Source organism: Phyllobates terribilis, unplaced genomic scaffold (assembly GCF_046119375.1).
Source record: "Phyllobates terribilis strain yellow unplaced genomic scaffold, ASM4611937v1 Scaffold_7__3_contigs__length_470593459, whole genome shotgun sequence".
Classification (NCBI taxonomy): Eukaryota; Metazoa; Chordata; class Amphibia; order Anura; family Dendrobatidae; genus Phyllobates; species Phyllobates terribilis.
The window spans coordinates 429250771-429268195 of record NW_027362767.1 but is presented as its reverse complement, the minus strand read 5'-3'; positions in this window follow the sequence as shown (position 1 = coordinate 429268195).

The following is a 17425-nucleotide window of genomic DNA, read 5'->3' as shown; positions in this document are numbered from 1 at the left end:
GATACTGTAAAACGCAGCTGAAAATTTGCATAAAAAAAGCATCAAAAACGCTAAAAAAACGCAATGTGAACATAGCCTAAGAGGTTTTATTATGACATTAAAACTACAGAATTAGGGTATGTGCACACGATGCAGAAATGAAGCAGAAAATTTCTGCATCATTTCTGCATCTCCCTGGCAGAAAAAACGCATGCAGATTGTGCATGCGTTTTTCCTGCGGAATACATGCGGATTCACATGCGTTTCTGCATGCGGGTTGACAAGCGCTTTCCAGGCGATTTTAGCATCACTTGGAAAGTGCTTGACAACTAGGTCACACTGTATAAATCCATGCAAACAGCATGGATTTATATAGTGTGACCCGAGAGAGTGGTAAAAATAAATGTATACTTTACCCTCTGATGGCTCGCGCTGTCCTGCTCAATCCGTTCTCCCTCGCCGGCAACTTTGAATTGAAAGACCTGCCGACGTCAGCGTCACGTGACCCGTCACATGACTCTGACGTCAGCGCAGGTCCTTCAACTCACTGCAAAGTGCCGGGAACCAAGCAGGAGCGGTGCGCGGGCCGACAGAAGGTAAGTATACATTTATTTTTTATTTTATTCTTTTTTTACAGTTTCTATGGTACCTGGGTGTGGAGGAGAGTCTCATCTTCTCCACACCCGGGTACCATCCGCACATTAGAACGCGCCAATAGCGCAAGTACAAATGCAGTCTTGCGGAATTGGCGCGTTCTAATGCAAGTCAATGGCGGCGAAAACGCCGCGTTTACGCACAATTAATTGACATGCTGCGGATTTTTGAGCGCAGCGTTTACGCTGCAGAAAAATACGCATCATGGGCACAGCACATGCGGATTTCAATTGGGGAACATTGCTGACCTTCTACCATGCTTTTTTAATGCGTTTCCGCGGCGTTTACGCAACTGCAAAATCGCCGCGGAAATGCATTAAAAACGCATTTTGTGAACTCAGCCTTAACGTTACGACTTCACTATAAAAAAAAAAAATTAACGCAGAAATTGCTTTTGTTCATCCCTTCTTCCCAAAAATGAATAAAAGGAAATAAAAAGTCTGTTCCTTGAAAATAGAACAGTGAAAACAGTCTTTGCATGCAAGAATTGCTGTTTTTTATTAAAACAAAAATGTTTCTCTCTCCACTTATAAGCCTCTTCTCCCACCACCGGAATTCATCATTTACTCTGCAAAACAGCTAAAATCTATCATTCTCAAGACCAGCTGACGATAAACTGGCAGCTCATTGAGGTATCAGATTACAGCTCCTATTAAAGGGAGCATGCTGTGTGAACCACGGGCAGCATGAATCAAAAGTAAACTTAGCTGATTAGTCAGAGGCAGGTCGCAGATGGCTTTTGGCTTTTCCCTGCCCAATCATTGTCTGACAGGTCTCTCCCTATGAATGCTCATCGGGAAAGACCTGTCAGTCAACTGGAGCTGGGGAATAGCTGCTGGGGACCTGCCTTGGACAAGTCATCTGAGATGAATGGTCCCCAGGTGGCTTTTCTTAGTATGTTTTCTCTGAAATGCTGCAGCCTTTCTTGATAAATATATTACAGGTTATGGGTACGAGATTCTGGGATGGGAAGTTGATGCAGGGAACTCTTATGTGGAGGCGGGAAGTAATTTTTCCCCTAATATGGAGCAATGAGCATCAGCCTCATTGTGTTTTTGCCTCCTCTGGATCAACATGTTAGGTTATAGATTGAATTCATTGGACTTTTGTGCACCGTCCACCTTAAAACTATGAACATGCAAAAGTTCAGGCAGCACAAATCTGATCACAGCTTTCTTGTTAAGGTCTATTGCTGGAGAAGCAGAGTGAAAGAAAAGCGGAGACGCTCAAGGACCTGTGCTGATTGAATTCTACTGTTTTATCTCAATTCAGAGCTGGATTACCAGCTACACTGCTCAGTAATTCTACATAATGTCCTCCACGCTGCAGTGTGACTATACGTGGTGTTTTACTTGCTGCATTATATCAACACAGTTACCAAGATGTCGTAATGATGTCAATGTGATTTTCCAGCTATTTTTCCAAAAACTGCTATTTTTACAATGTGCTACATAGAGGCAAGAGAGCAGGAGTCCCTCATGTCTGTGTGCGCTGTGTATGGTAGACATCGTAGCAGCTAAGGTCCACCCACTAGCTCAGAGGCAACTGAAAATTACAGATGGAGTCTGCAGAAGGGAAAACTGGTGAAAATGCAGGACGCAAGTCACATAATGGCCAGAAATCGTGTTATTCCACACAGGACGGTTAATTGACAAATGACAAATAAATCTCCTGATATATATTTTTTTTTATTGTGAATATTGGTAAGATGAAAACTACAGATTGTTGTCACGGGTTTACTGCTACAGAGAGGAGCCAGGAGACAGCAGCGTTTGATTCCTCCAACTCCTGCACTCATTAGAAGCCTTTCACCTTTATATTAAACGGTGCAAGTTTCCTTTAACAGTGCAGAGTTTAATCTGCTCAGTTGTGAGCTCCTGGAAGCTTACCTTCATTTAGGCTCTTAGCTGTCCAGTGTTAGTCACCCCCTGCTCCTGTATATACTGGGCTTTGGTAGGCTATCATTGCCAGAGCTAGCTTATGCTGCATGGTTCTAGGAGTGTGGTAGAAAGTGGTTATTTGAGAAGGTGCTTGGTGGATTTCAGCTTAGACTGTTACTGTTATGTGGTTTAGGTTGCGTGTTAATCCTATTCTACTTTGGTTTGTTTTCCATCCTCCACTTCCGAGTGATAACCTCTGTTGTTTGTGTGCATATATTTGTATGATTGGTATTTTCCTTTAGCCCTGTTTATATTACCTTCTTAGTCTGGTTTGTGTACTGCCATACATTACTACTCCCCTCTTCCCTGGGGAGGGGAAGGGAACAGACTGAGGGCGGATTGAGGAACTCAGACAAGGTACGTGGCCCCGGCGTCTTCACCTTCAGAAGTAATCCGGGGAACAGGGCCAGCTATGGCACCACTAGCATTAGGGACAGGGTAGGAGCCCCTGGTCCCGGGATACCCAACAACATAGTCGTGACATTGCACATATATAAGTCCTCTATATCAGTAAATTCCCCTCTGCTAAATATCAACAGAACCTAACCAGAACAACACAGAGTGTAGGGATAAAAATACATGATCTTTTATTAAAATAAATTTATTACACAAAATAGTAAGCTATCTATTTATATAGACAATTATATATCTCTTTAACCAAGGTACAGAAGACAAAGAAACACCTGACTATATTTCGCCCAGTTCACCGGAATATATTAGCTGCCCATAACAATAATGAAAATGACAATAACAAAAGGTAGTTAGATAAATGGAGCCCTAGGATAGAGGTTTAAGTATACTTATAAACTGTAATTAGATAAATATCATCAAGGAACCTAACCCAGGCCTAACATACCATAATCACATTAAGGGAGCTATACTAGTTGCTGCAACATAGTATATACAGGTGCTTCTCACAAAATTAGAATATCATCAAAAAGTTAATTTATTTCAGTTCTTCAATACGAAAACTGAAAGTCATATATAGAGTCATTACACACAGAGGGATCTATTATATAGAGTCATTACACACAGAGGGATCTATTATATAGAGACATTACACACAGGGATCTATTATATAGAGTCATTACACGCAGAGGTATCTATTCTATAGAGTCATTACACACAGAGGGATCTATTATATAGAGTCATTACACACAGAGGGATCTATTATATAGAATCATTACACACAGAGGGATCTATTATATAGAGTCATTACACACAGAGGGATCTATTATATAGAATCATTACACACAGAGTGATCTATTATATAGAGTCATTACACACAGAGGGATCTATTATATAGAGTCATTACACACAGAGGGATCTATAATATAGAGTCATTACACACAGAGGGATCTATTATATAGAGTCATTACACACAGAGGGATCTATTATATAGAGTACACACAGAGGGATCTATTATATAGAGTCTTTTCACACAGAGGGATCTATTATATAGAGTCATTACCCACAGAGGGATCTATTATATAGAGTCATTACCCACAGAGGGATCTATTATATAGAGTCATTACACACAGAGGGATCTATTATATAGAGTCATTACACACAGAGGGATCTATAATATAGAGTCATTACACAGAGGGATCTATTATATAGAGTCATTACACACAGAGGGATCTATTATATAGAGTACACACAGAGGGATCTATTATATAGAGTCTTTTCACACAGAGGGATCTATTATATAGAGTCATTACCCACAGAGGGATCTATTATATAGAGTCATTACCCACAGAGGGATCTATTATATAGAGTCATTACACACAGAGGGATCTATTTCACGTGTTTATTTATGTTAATGTTGATGATTACGGCTTACAGCCAATGAAAACACAAAAGTCATTATCTCAGTAAATTAGAATACTTTATAACAGCTTGAAAAATGTTTTTAAAATCTGAAATGTTGTCCTACTGAAATGTATGTTCAGTAAATGCCCTCAATACTTGGTCGGGCTCCTTTTGCATCAATTACTGTGGCAATGTGGCAATGTGGCATGGAGGGATCAACCTGTGGCCCTGCTGAGGTGTTATGGAAGCTCAGGTGGCTTTGATAGCAGCCTTCAGCTCGCTGCATTGTTGGGTCTGGGGTCTCTCATCTTCCTTTTGACAATACCCCATAGATTCTCTATAATAGATTCTCTATGGGGTTAAGGTCAGGCGACTTTGCTGGCCAATCAAGCACAGTGATACTGTTTGTAAACCAGGTATTGGTACTTTTGGCCGTGTGGACAGGGGCCAAGTCCTGCTGGAAAATGACATTTCCATCTCTAAAAAGCTTGTCGGCAGAGGGAAGCATGAAGTGCTCTACAATGTCCCGGTAGACAGCTGCGCTGACTTTGGTCTTGATAAAACACAGTGGACCTCCACTAGCAGATGACATGGCCCCCAAACCATCACTGATTGTGGAGACTTCACACTAGACCTCCAGCAGCTTGGATTGTGGCCTCTCCACTCTTCCTCCAGACTCTGGGACCTTGATTTCCAAATGAAATGCAAAATTTACTTTCATCTGAAAACAACACCTTGGAGCACTGAGAACAGTCCAGGTGTTTTTCTCCTTGGCCCAGGTAAGACGCTTCTGGCGTTGTCTATTGGTCATAAGTGGCTTGACACAAGGAATGTGACACTAGTAGCCCATGTCCTGGATACGTCTGTGTGTGGTGGCTCTTGAAGCAATGACTCCAGCAGCAGACCACTCCTTGTGAATCTCCCCCCAAATTTTTGAATGGCCTTTTCTTAATAATCCTCTCAAGGCTGCGGTTATCCCGGTTGCTTGTGCATCTTTTTCTACCACACTTTTTCCTCCACTCAACTTTCCATTAATATACTTGGATACAGCAATCTGTGAATAGCCAGTTTCTTTAGCAATGACCTGTTGTGGCTTACCCTTCTTGTGGAGTGTGTCAATGACGGCCTTCTGGACATCTGTCAAGTCAGCAGTCTTCCCTGTGATTGTGGAGCCTACTGAAACATACTAAGGGACCTTTTTAAACGCATAGGAAGCCTTTGCAGGTGTTTTTTGTTAATTCTAATTTACTGAGATAATGACTTCTGTGTTTTCATTGGCTGTAAGCCATAATCATCAACATTTAACAGAAATAAACACTTGAAATAGATCACTCTGTAATGACTCTACATAATGAGTTTCACTTTTCGAATTGAAGAACTGAAATAAAATAACTTTTAGAATATCATCAAATTTTGTGAGAAGCACCTGTACAAGTTACAGAATGGTATCATACAGCCAAGCAAAGAACAGTACATATATCTGTGCTCATCTTAACGGCCAGCAACCGGGAGCTAGGAGAATACAGCCAGAAGAATACGCCTCGACGCGCGTTTCACCTCCTCACTCTGTGGCTTCGTCGGGAGGTGGGTCTTCTGTACCTTGGTTGAAGATATGTATAATTGTCTATATAATAGATAGCTTACTATTTTGTGTAATTTATTTTAATAAAAGATCATGTATTTTTATCCCTACGCTCTGTGTTGTACGCTCTGTGTTGTTCTTGTTAGGTTCTACAGTCGTGACATTGGTAACAGGGAACTGTTGGCAACCATGTGGGCTTTTGAGGAGTGGAGTCATTTTCTGGAGGGGGTAGTTCATCCTGTTATGGTAATCACAGATCATAAGAATCTGGTTTATCTAGAGTCTGCAAAACGTCTAACTCCTCGACAGCAAGATGGGCATTTTTCTTCACCAGGTTTAACTTTTTCGTTACATATACAGTGGGTACAGAAAGTATTCAGACCCCTTTAAATTTTTCACTCTTTGTTTCATTGCAGCCATTTGGTAAATTCTAAAAAGTTCATTTATTTTTCTCATTAAAGTACACTCTGCACCCCATCTTGACTGAAAAAAAACAGAAATGTAGAAATTTTTGCAAATTTATTAAAAAAGAAAAACAGAAATATCACATGGTCATAAGTATTCAGACCATTTGCTCAGTATTGAGTAGAAGCCCCCTTTTGAGCTAATACAGCCATGAGTCTTCTTGGGAATGATGCAACAAGTTTTTCACACCTGGATTTGGGGATCCTTGGCCATTCTTCCTTGCAGATCCTCTCCAGTTCCGTCAGGTTGGATGGTGAATGTTGGTGGACAGCCATTTTCAGGTCTCTCCAGAGATGCTCAAATGGGTTTAGGTCAGGGCTCTGGCCGGGCCAGTCAAGAATGGTCACAGACTTGTTCTGAAGTCACTCCTTTGTTATTTTAGCTGTGTGCTTAGGGTCATCGTCTTGTTGGAAGGTGAACCGTCGGCCAAGTCTGAGGTCCAGAGCACTCTGGAAGAGGTTTTCATCCAGGATATCTCTGTACTTGGCCGCATTCATGTTTCCTTCAATTGCAACCAGTCGTCCTGTCCTGCAGCTGAAAAACACCCCCATAGCATGATGCTGCCACCACCATGTTTCACTGTTGGGATTGTATTGGGCAGGTGATGAGCAGTGCCTGGTTTTCTCCACACATACCGCTTAGAATCATCGCCAAAAAGTTCTTTCTTCGTCTCATCAGAGCAGAGAATCTTATTTCTCATAGTCTGGGAATCCTTTATGTGTTTTTGAGCAAACTCTATGCGGGCTTTCCTATGTCTTTCACTGATGAGAGGCTTCCGTCGGGCCACTCTGCCATAAAGGCCCGACTGGTGGAGGGCTGCAGTGATAGTTAACTTTGTGGAACTTTCTCCAATCTCCCTACTGCATCTCTGGAGCTCAGCCACAGTGATCTTGGGGTTCTTCTTTACCTCTCTCACCAAGGCTCTTCTCCTGCGATTGCTCAGTTTGGCTGGACGGCCAGGTCTAGGAAGACTTCTGGTGGTCCCAAACTTTTCCATTTAAGGATTATGGAGGCCACTGTGCTCTTAGGAACCTTGAGTACTTCTTTTGTAACCTTGGCCAGATCTGTGCCTTTCCACAATTCTGTCTCTGAGCTCCTTGGGCAGTTCCTTTGACTCATGATTCTCATTTGGTCTGACATGCACTGTGAGCTGTGAGGTCTTAAATAGACAGGTGTGTGCCTTTCCAAATCAAGTCTTATCAGTTTAATTAAACACAGCTGGACTCCAATGAAGGAGTAGAACCATCTCAAGGAGGATCACAAGGAAATGGACAGCATGTGACTTAAATATGAGTGTCTGAGCAAAGGGTCTGAATACTTTATATAAAGAAGGTAAAATCCGGTGCCACATGCGATAAATCCTTTTATTCCAAAAATTTAAAGTCACAACATGTCCCTAGGAGGGGAACAACTGGACGCGTTTCGAGGACACAGCCCCTTATTCGTCAGTATACAAATGAATTAAAAAACAACACATTTATAATAAAAACTGTGACCACCCCTAAACATGTGCGATAGATTAGTATACAAATTAGGATATTAACTCCTACTTAGACAAGATTTGCGTGCAACGAATTCTCATAAAATATTCAGATATAAACTTAGGAAAAAAAAAAAAAAGGGAAAATAAATATGTTATAGATTTGCCATATAAATGCACAGAACAGAACATGCATATAATATTGTAAATGCAAGTGTATATGTATAATTTAATAAAAAAACATTAGATCTGATCTATAATTCATACCTTGCGGTATCCGTGCATTTAATTTCAATATCCATAATTTTTCTTTGTTATGGAGCATTTTTTCCCAATTACCGCCACGATGGGGACATGGGACTCTCTCTATGCCTCTAATATTTAATGTACTTATATTGCCCGTATGTACCTCCCTGAAATGTTTGGAGAGACCTGATAACCTGATGGATTTTGAGGCAGGATTTGCTCCTGTAATATGTTCTGATATTCTTGCTTTAAGGGCTCTGATAGTACAGCCTATATAATATATATGTTGTCCAGTTATATTCCTCAATACCTCACAATAAGGCATTGAGGGTTGTGCAATACTTTTTGAATCAAATTGACGTTTTCACGTTTTCACTGATGGTGTCAAGGAATTTTTGCTTTTGAGTTTGGAATTTCTTTTGAAGAGTAATTTTTTCATTTTCAATGATAAATTTTACTTACAGCTTTGCGGTTGTCCGATGGGCTCTAAGTTTTCCCCTTCACTGGCCAATGTTTATATGAAAAGATGGGAGGAAGAATATATTTTCAGTGAATGTTGTCCATACAGGAACAATATTCGGTGGTGCGGGAGATTCATTGATGACATGATCCTTATATGGGGTCTGTCATCGGGGTCTCCCGCACCACCTGTTACAGAATTTCTAAATTATCTGGAGAATAACAACTACAATTTAAAATTCACTATGGAGATTCACAAGGAGTCCACTCCGTTTTTGGATGTCGTACTGACTGGTTGTGTGAGTACAGGGAAAATTACCTCTAAACTTTACCGCGAGCCCCTCAGCGGCAATTCTCTCTTGAGAGCTGAAAGTAGTCACCCAAAACATGTTATAAAAAATGTACCAGTGGGTGAGTTCATTAGAGCTAGACGTAATTGTAGTGAACAAGAGGGTTTTGAGGAGGAAACTAAAACCATGTCAGCGAGACTGAAATCTAGGGGATATGAAAAATGGATGATCGATAGGGCTGTATCTATAGCTACATCTAAAGACAGAGAAGGTTTGTTGACACAATCAGTAAAACATAGTTCCAATAAGACTAAATCTTCATTAACTTTCTCTACGCCATATAGTGATCATTTTTGCAACATTAAACAAATTTTTCTCAAGAACTTACCCATATTATATCAGGATGACAAATTGTCTAATATATTGGAAGCAGGCTGCAGGGTGGTTTCAAGGAAAGGTCAGGATCTACGCAATATGTTGTCACCCTGCGTATTTTTGGATAATAAAGTACAAAGTCCCACCTGGCTGAAATATGTCGGCATGTATAAATGTGGTGAGAATAGATGCTGTATGTGCAAATATGTCGCTATGGGTCCAAGTTTCTCTGATTTACACACAGGTAGAAAATATGACATAGAGTCTTATATAAATTGTAACACCTCCCATGTTGTCTATATGGCAACTTGTGCCAGCTGTTCAGAATATTATATAGGCCGCACTACCAGAGCCCTTAAGGCAAGAATATCAGAACATATTACAGGAGCAAATCCTGCCTCAAAATCCATCAGGTTATCAGGTCTCTCCAAACATTTCAGAGAGGTACATGCGGGCAATATAAGTACATTAAATATTAGAGGCATAGAGAGAGTACCACGTCCCCATCGTGGCGGTAATTGGGAGAAAATGCTCCATAACAAAGAAAAATTGTGGATATTGAAATTAAATGCACGGATACCGCAAGGTATGAATTATAGATCAGATTTAATGTTTTTTTATTGAATTATACATATATGCTTGCATTTACAATATTATATGCATGTTCTGTTCTGTGCATTTATATGGCAAATCTATTACATATTTATTTTCCCTTTTTTTTTTTTTCCCCTAAGTTTATATCTGAATATTTTATGAGAATTCGTTGCACGCAAATCTTGTCTAAGTAGGAGTTAATATCCTAATGTGTATACTAATCTATCACACATGCTTAGGGGTGGTCACAGTTTTTATTATAAATGTGTTGTTTTTTAATTCAGTTGTATACTGACGAATAAGGGGCTGTGTCCTCGAAACGCGTCCAGTTGTTCCCCTCCTAGGGACATGTTGTGACTTTTAATTTTTGGAAAAAAAATTATTTATCGCATGTGGCACCGGATTTTACCTTCTTTATATATCCTTGCAAGTGTATGCTGGACACTAATCCGTGAGCCTGGGATTCCTGTGAGTATCAGGTGATATGAACTAATTATCTTTCTTCAGTCTGAATACTTATGACCATGTGATATTTCAGTTTTTCTTTTTTAATAAATTTGCAAAAATTTCTACATTTCTGTTTTTTTCAGCCAAGATGGGGTGCAGAGTGTACTTTAATGAGAAAAAAAAAGAACTTTTTAGAATTTACCAAATGGCTGCAATGAAACAAAGAGTGAAAAATTTAAAGGGGTCTGAATACTTTCTGTACCCACTGTAGGCCGGGGAACAAGAACATTAAGGCGGATGCCTTATCTCATTTTCCTGGAGGAGGGGAAAATTGTGAACCGGTTCCTATAATTCAAAATGGGCTGGTTATTGCATCTATATACTCCAATCTTGAGAAGGAGGTTGTTGAAACTCAGGGGGACCCCCTGCTGCCTGTCCATTAGGTAAACTGTTTGTACCTGTGAATCTCCGTCTTAGGCTGTGTGCCCACGTAGCAGATTTGATGCAGAGCGGTTTTGCCTCTCTCATGCAGATTTACATGCGTTTTTTCTGCCAGAGAGAAGCGTTTTCTCATGCATTTTTTCAAGCAGTTTTCCAAGCGATTTTGAGCATCACTTGGAAAAGTGCTTGACAAGTTGATCACACAATATAAATCCATGCAACCGGCATGGATTTATAATGTGTGAACAACTTAGATGCTTTAAATGCAGCATCTATAGTAAAAAAAAAAAGATTTAAAACGTTAAAAATAAAAAAAAAACCTGTATATTCACCTCTCCGGCGGCCCCCGGTCTGCTCTCCGGTCTGCTCCCGACCACGTCCTCTCTCCTTGGCGTCTCGCGGTGTACTGTCAGGACCTGCGGTGACGTCATTTAGTCAGCTGATGGTCACGCGACCATCACCTGATCGCCAACGTCAGCGCTCGCGTGACCATCAGGTGACTAAATGACGTCACCGCAGGTCCTGACAGTACACCGCAGGACGCCAAGGAGAGAGGACGTGGTCGGGAGCAGACCGGAGAGCAGACCGGGGGCCGCCAGAGAGGTGAACATACAGGTTTTGTTTATTTTTAACTTTTTTATTTCTTTTTTTCACCGCGTGGTAGCCGGGATGAAGAGGAGATGTAGTCTCATCCCAGGTAGCACACGCACCGCGATTACGCTGCAGTGTAATCGCGGTAGAAATGGTCATGCTGCGTTTTGCAAAGCAATGCGAATTTGGCACGCAAATTAGCGCATCATGTGCACAGCACATCCGAATTCACATTGCTTTGCATGGCAGACGTTTTTACAAGCGTTTTCGCAGCCGCAAAAACGCTACAAAAACGCTACGTGGGCACTTAACCTTAGTTAAGTCCCCGTTCTTCGGGGCATATGGGTTTCATCCTCAGTTCAGCTCATTTAATAGAAATCGTTCTTCAGTAATACCTGAAGAACGGTTTTCATCTTCAATTACGTCTGTATGAAAAGGAGTTCTTAACAGCTTCAGGAAGATGGGGTCCAAATATAAAAGTGTGGCTGATCGGAGACACGTGGTGGGTCCGAACCTGTGTGTTGGTGACTTGGTGTGGTTGTCCTCAAGGATCATTAAGTTGAAGATTCCCTCTTGGAAACTGGGCCCCAGGTTCATCTGTCCTTATACGATTGTGGCCGTCGTCAATCCCGTAGCATTCCGCCTTGCTTTGCCACCCACCTTTAGGATCCATAATGTGTTTCATCAGTCGCTACTTAAAAAATACATTGCGTCCTCTGTACCATCATCGCTACCGCCATCTCCGTCATTGTGGATGAAAATTTGGAATAATACCTTGTATAATACAGATCATAAAGTATAAAGTATAAACCAGGGATTGAAGCTTGAAGAGGACAATTTGCATATTCCACGTGCCTTCTGGGAAAAGCGAAGAGTCTCCTTCAGCTAGAAGATCGTTGGGTACAGCCGGGACCAGCTGCTTGGAAAGCATTGCCAAACCAGGGATTGAAGCTTGAAGAGGACAATTTGCATATTCCACGTGCCTTCTGGGAAAAGCGAAGAGTCTCCTTCAGCTAGAAGATCGTTGGGTACAGCCAGGACCAGCTGCTTGGAAAGCATCGCCAAACCAGGGATTGAAGCTTGAAGAGGACAATTTGCATATTCCAGGTGCCTTCTGGGAAAAGCGAAGAGTCTCCTTCAGCTAGAAGATCGTTGGGTACAGCCGGGACCAGCTGCTTGGAAAGCATCGCCAAACCAGGGATTGAAGCTTGAAGAGGACAATTTGCATATTCCAGGTGCCTTCTGGGAAAAGCAAAGAGTCTCCTTCAGCTAGAAGATCGTTGGGTACAGCATCGCCAAACCGCGCGCCTAACGGCGTGCGAATTTGTTTCATTTGTTTATCCTAGGGTATCACAAGAAAGAAAACAGACATCAAGTCAGCAGGGACAAGGAGCAGCGTGGCAGATGTGACAACCTACATGGTGAGCTGCAACATGTGCTACATGTTCACAGATCGACCAGAAGCTGAAACCAACTTCACCTGCCAGAAGTGTAGACTACTGGCTCTTTTAGAAGAAAAGGTGCGGCGACTGGAAGAAAGAATTGCGACATTAAAACTCATCAAGGAAAATGAAGACTTCCTGGACAGAACAGAAGCGTCACTACTGGTCACGGAAAGAGAACCTCCAGAGGCAGACAAGTGGAGGCAAGTGACCAAAAGAAGCAAGAAGACCATGGAGACACCACCAACCACACAACTGAGAAACAGATTCCAAGGACTTGTGGAGGACGAAGATGGCACACCTAAGGATGAGGCACTACCAGCAAGCAAAAAAGAAAAGAGCACCCAGAACACCCAGAAGCGACAAGAAAAAGGACAGCCAAGAAGGGAAGAAGAGTGGTGGTGGTGGGAGACTCACTACTGAGAGGAACAGAAGCAGCTATCTGCAGACCGGACATAACCGCAAGAGAAGTATGCTGCCTCCCAGGTGCGAAGATCAAGGATGTTACCGATAGGATACCGAAGCTCATCAGTTCCAAGGATGTCCACCCATTTCTTCTGATACATGTTGGCACCAATGACACGGCAAAGAAGGACCTACCGACAATCTGCAAGGACTGCATTGGGGAAGAAAGTAAAAGAACTGGATGCGCAGGTAGTTTTTTCTTCTATCCTTCCAGTAGACGGGCATGGCGTCAGGAGATGGAACAGGATCCTTGATGTGAACAACTGGCTTAGACGATGGTGCAGACAACGAGGATTTGGATTCCTGGACCACGGTGTGAATTACCTCTATGACGGACTCCTTGCCAGAGACGGACTACACCTCAACAAACCCGGGAAACACACATTTGCCAGGAGACTCGCAACACTCATCAGGAGGGCGTTAAACTAGAAGAAGAGGGGATGGGAAGAAAAACGCCGGACACGAACATGCAACCAGAGAACATACTAATGAAAGATATGAAGTGCGACAAAGAAGGTCCAAGACAAGATACTTGGAAGGGAGGTAAGAAAATTTCTAATACAATCCACAGGGTGAAGATTGGAACAAAGCAAAATCGTGTAAACTGCGTGCTAGCAAATGCCAGGAGCCTGACAAACAAGATGGATGAACTGGAAGCAGAAATATCTACAGGTAACTATGACATAGTGGGAATAACCGAGACATGGTTAGATGAAAGCTATGACTGGGCAGTTAACTTACAGGGTTACAGTCTGTTTAGAAGGGATCGAAGAAATCGGAAAGGGGGTGGAGTCTGTCTATATGTAAAGTCGTGTCTAAAGCCTACAATACGGGAGGATGTATGGGAGGGAAATGAGGAGGTCGAGTCCTTATGGGTGGAGATACAAGGGGCAAAAAACAATAATAAAATTATCATAGGAGTCTGTTATAAACCACCAAATATAGCAGAAGCCACGGAAAGTCTATTAATGAGACAAATAGACGAAGTAGCAAAAAATAGCGAGGTGATTATTATGGGGGACTTCAACTACCCCGATATAGACTGAGAAACCGAAAGCTGTAGATCTCCGAAAGGAAACCGGTTTCTGTCAATTATCAAAGACAATTATTTGTCACAACTTGTGCAGGAACCAACTAGAGGGACGGCCCTTCTAGACTTAATATTAACTAACAGGCCAGACAGAATAACTGAGGTGCAGGTCGGGGGGCACCTGGGAAATAGTGACCCCAACATTATACAATTCCACATGTGCTTCAGTAGGTGCCCAGCAAGGGAGTCACAAAAACACTGAACTTCAGCTAAGAGATGCCCTTCACCTTATAGACTGGGATAGTATCTTCAGTAATAGGAGCACGGATAGAAAATTGGACATTTTCAAAACAGTCCTACATAGTCACTGTAGAAGGTACATACCTTATGGGAATAAAAGGGCTAGGAATAGGAGGAAGCCAATGTGGCTAAATAAAGAAGTCAAGAGGGCAATGAAAAACAAAAAAAGGGCTTTCTGTAAACTTAAACAAGAAGGCAGCGAGGAAGCGCTAATATCTTATAGGGAAAAAAACAAAATCTGTAAGAAACAAATAAGAATAGCAAAAGAGGAGACAGAGAGACTAATTGCCAAGGAAAGTAAAACGAATCCCAAACTGTTCTTTAACTATATAAACAGTAAAAGGATTAAAACTGATGGAGTTGGCCCATTGAAAAATAACCTGGGTAAAATCATAGAGGGTGATGAGGGTAAAGCAAACCTACTCAATATCTTCTTCTCCACTGTTTTCACAAAAGAAAACAATTTATCGGAGGAAATGCAGAGTGATAAAGTAAACCCTCCGCTAAATATCACCCACCTAACCCAGGAGGAGGTTCAGAAACGCCTAAATAATATCAAAATAGACAAGTCACCAGGCCCAGATGGCATACACCCCCGGGTACTAAAACAATTAAGTAATGTGATAGACAGACCGCTGTATCTTATATTCAAGCACTCTTTATGGACAGGGACTGTCCCACTAGACTGGCGCCAAGCAAATGTGGTACCAATATTCAAAAAGGGGTCTAAAAGTGACCCTGGGAACTATAGACCAGTCAGCTTAACGTCTGTTGTGGGTAAATTGTTTGAAGGATTTCTTAGAGATGCTATTGTAGAATATCTTAATGATAATAACTGTCTAACTCCATATCAACATGGATTCATGAGGGATCGCTCCTGATCGCCTTCTACGAGGAGGTGAGCTCACAGCTGGACCGGGGAGAGTCAGTGGATGTTGTAGACCTTGACTTCTCCAAAGCGTTTGATACCGTGCCACACAAAAGGTTGGTATATAAAATGAGAATGCTTGGTCTGGGGGATAATGTGTGCAAGTGGGTAAATAGCTGGCTGAATGATAGAAAGCAGAGGGTGGTTATCAATGGAGTAAGCTCAGGGTGTGTCAGGGTTACTAGCGGGGTGCCTCAATGGTCTGTCTTGGGCCCTATATTATTTAATATATTTATTAATGATCTAGTGGAAGGGTTGCATAGTAAAATAGCAATATTTGCAGATGATACTAAACTTTGTAAAGTAGTTAATACAGATGAGGATAGGTCACAGCTACAGGAGGATTTAGATAAATTGGGGAGTTGGGCCAAAAAATGGCAAATGGGGTTCAATGCCGATAAATGTAAGGTCATGCACATGGGAAAGAAAAACAGCAGTCACCCATACATATTAAATGGGAAACCGTTGGGGAAATCTGACATGGAGAAGGACCTGGGCGTCTTGGTTAATAGCAAATTAAATTGGAGTGCCCAGTGTCAGGCAGCAGCTGCGAAGGCAAATAGAGTCATGGCATGCATCAGAAGAGGAATAGGGGCATATGATGAGAACATTGTTCTTCCTCTGTATAAAGCGCTGGTAAGGCCGCACTTAGAATATTGTGCACAGTTCTGGGCTCCGGTGCTCAGGAAAGACATATTGGAGCTAGAGAGGGTACAAAGGAGGGCGACTAAGGTAATAAAGGGACTAGAATACCCAGAGAGGTTGTCAAAATTAGGCCTATTTACGTTGGAAAAGAGAAGGCTTAGGGGAGACCTCATAAACATGTATAAATACATCAGGGGGCAGTACAGAGATCTCTCCCATGACCTGTTTATACCAAGTATGGTGACAAAGACGAGGGGGCACACTATGCGTCTGGAGGAAAGGAGGTTCCTGCACCAGCATAGAAGGGGATTCTTTACAGTCAGAGCCGTGAGACTCTGGAACTCTCTGGGAGAGGAAGTGGTGATGTCCAACTCACTTAATGAGTTCAAGAGAGGCCTGGACGCCTTTCTTGAGAACAATAAAATTACATCTTATGCTTAGTGATAGTTAATTAATCCAGGGATTTAATCTGACTGCCAGATTGGTGTCGGGAAGTGAATTTTTCCTCAATGATGTAAATTGGCCTATACCGCATGGTTTTTTTTTGCCTTCCCCTGGATCAACGCTGCGGAATAGCTGCAGTGCACAAGAAATAGGTTGAACTGGATGGACGCTTGTCTTTTTTCGGCCTTATAAACTATGTAACTATGTAACTATAATGCCAACAATAATGCCCCTGAAACACCGTAAGACTGTATCTTCCACATGCACGGTATGACGACCCTACTGAACCCGCCCTGAACTGCCCAGGCAAAGTATAGTGACCTTATCACAGTATGATTCCCCAACTTCTCTACACAGCCCTCCATACAGTATAATGGGCCCCACATTGTCCTCTATATGGTATAATGGCCCCACATAGTCCTCCATACAGTATAATGGCCCTACATAGTCCTCCATACAGTATAATGGGCCACACATTGTCCGCTATATGGTATAATGGCCCCACATAGTCCTCCATACAGTATAATGGCCCCACATAGTCCTCCATACAGTATAATGGGCCCACATAGTCCTCCATACAGTATAATGGGCCCCACATAGTCGTCCATACAGTATAATGGGCCCCACATAGTCGTCCATACAGTATAATGGCCCCATATAGTGCTCCATGCAATATAATGGCCCCACATAGTCCTCCATACAGTATAATGGCCCCACATAGTCCTCCATACAGTATAATGGCCCCACATAGTCCTCCATACAGTATAATGGGCCCCACATAGTCCTCCATACAGTATAATGGCCCCACATAGTCCT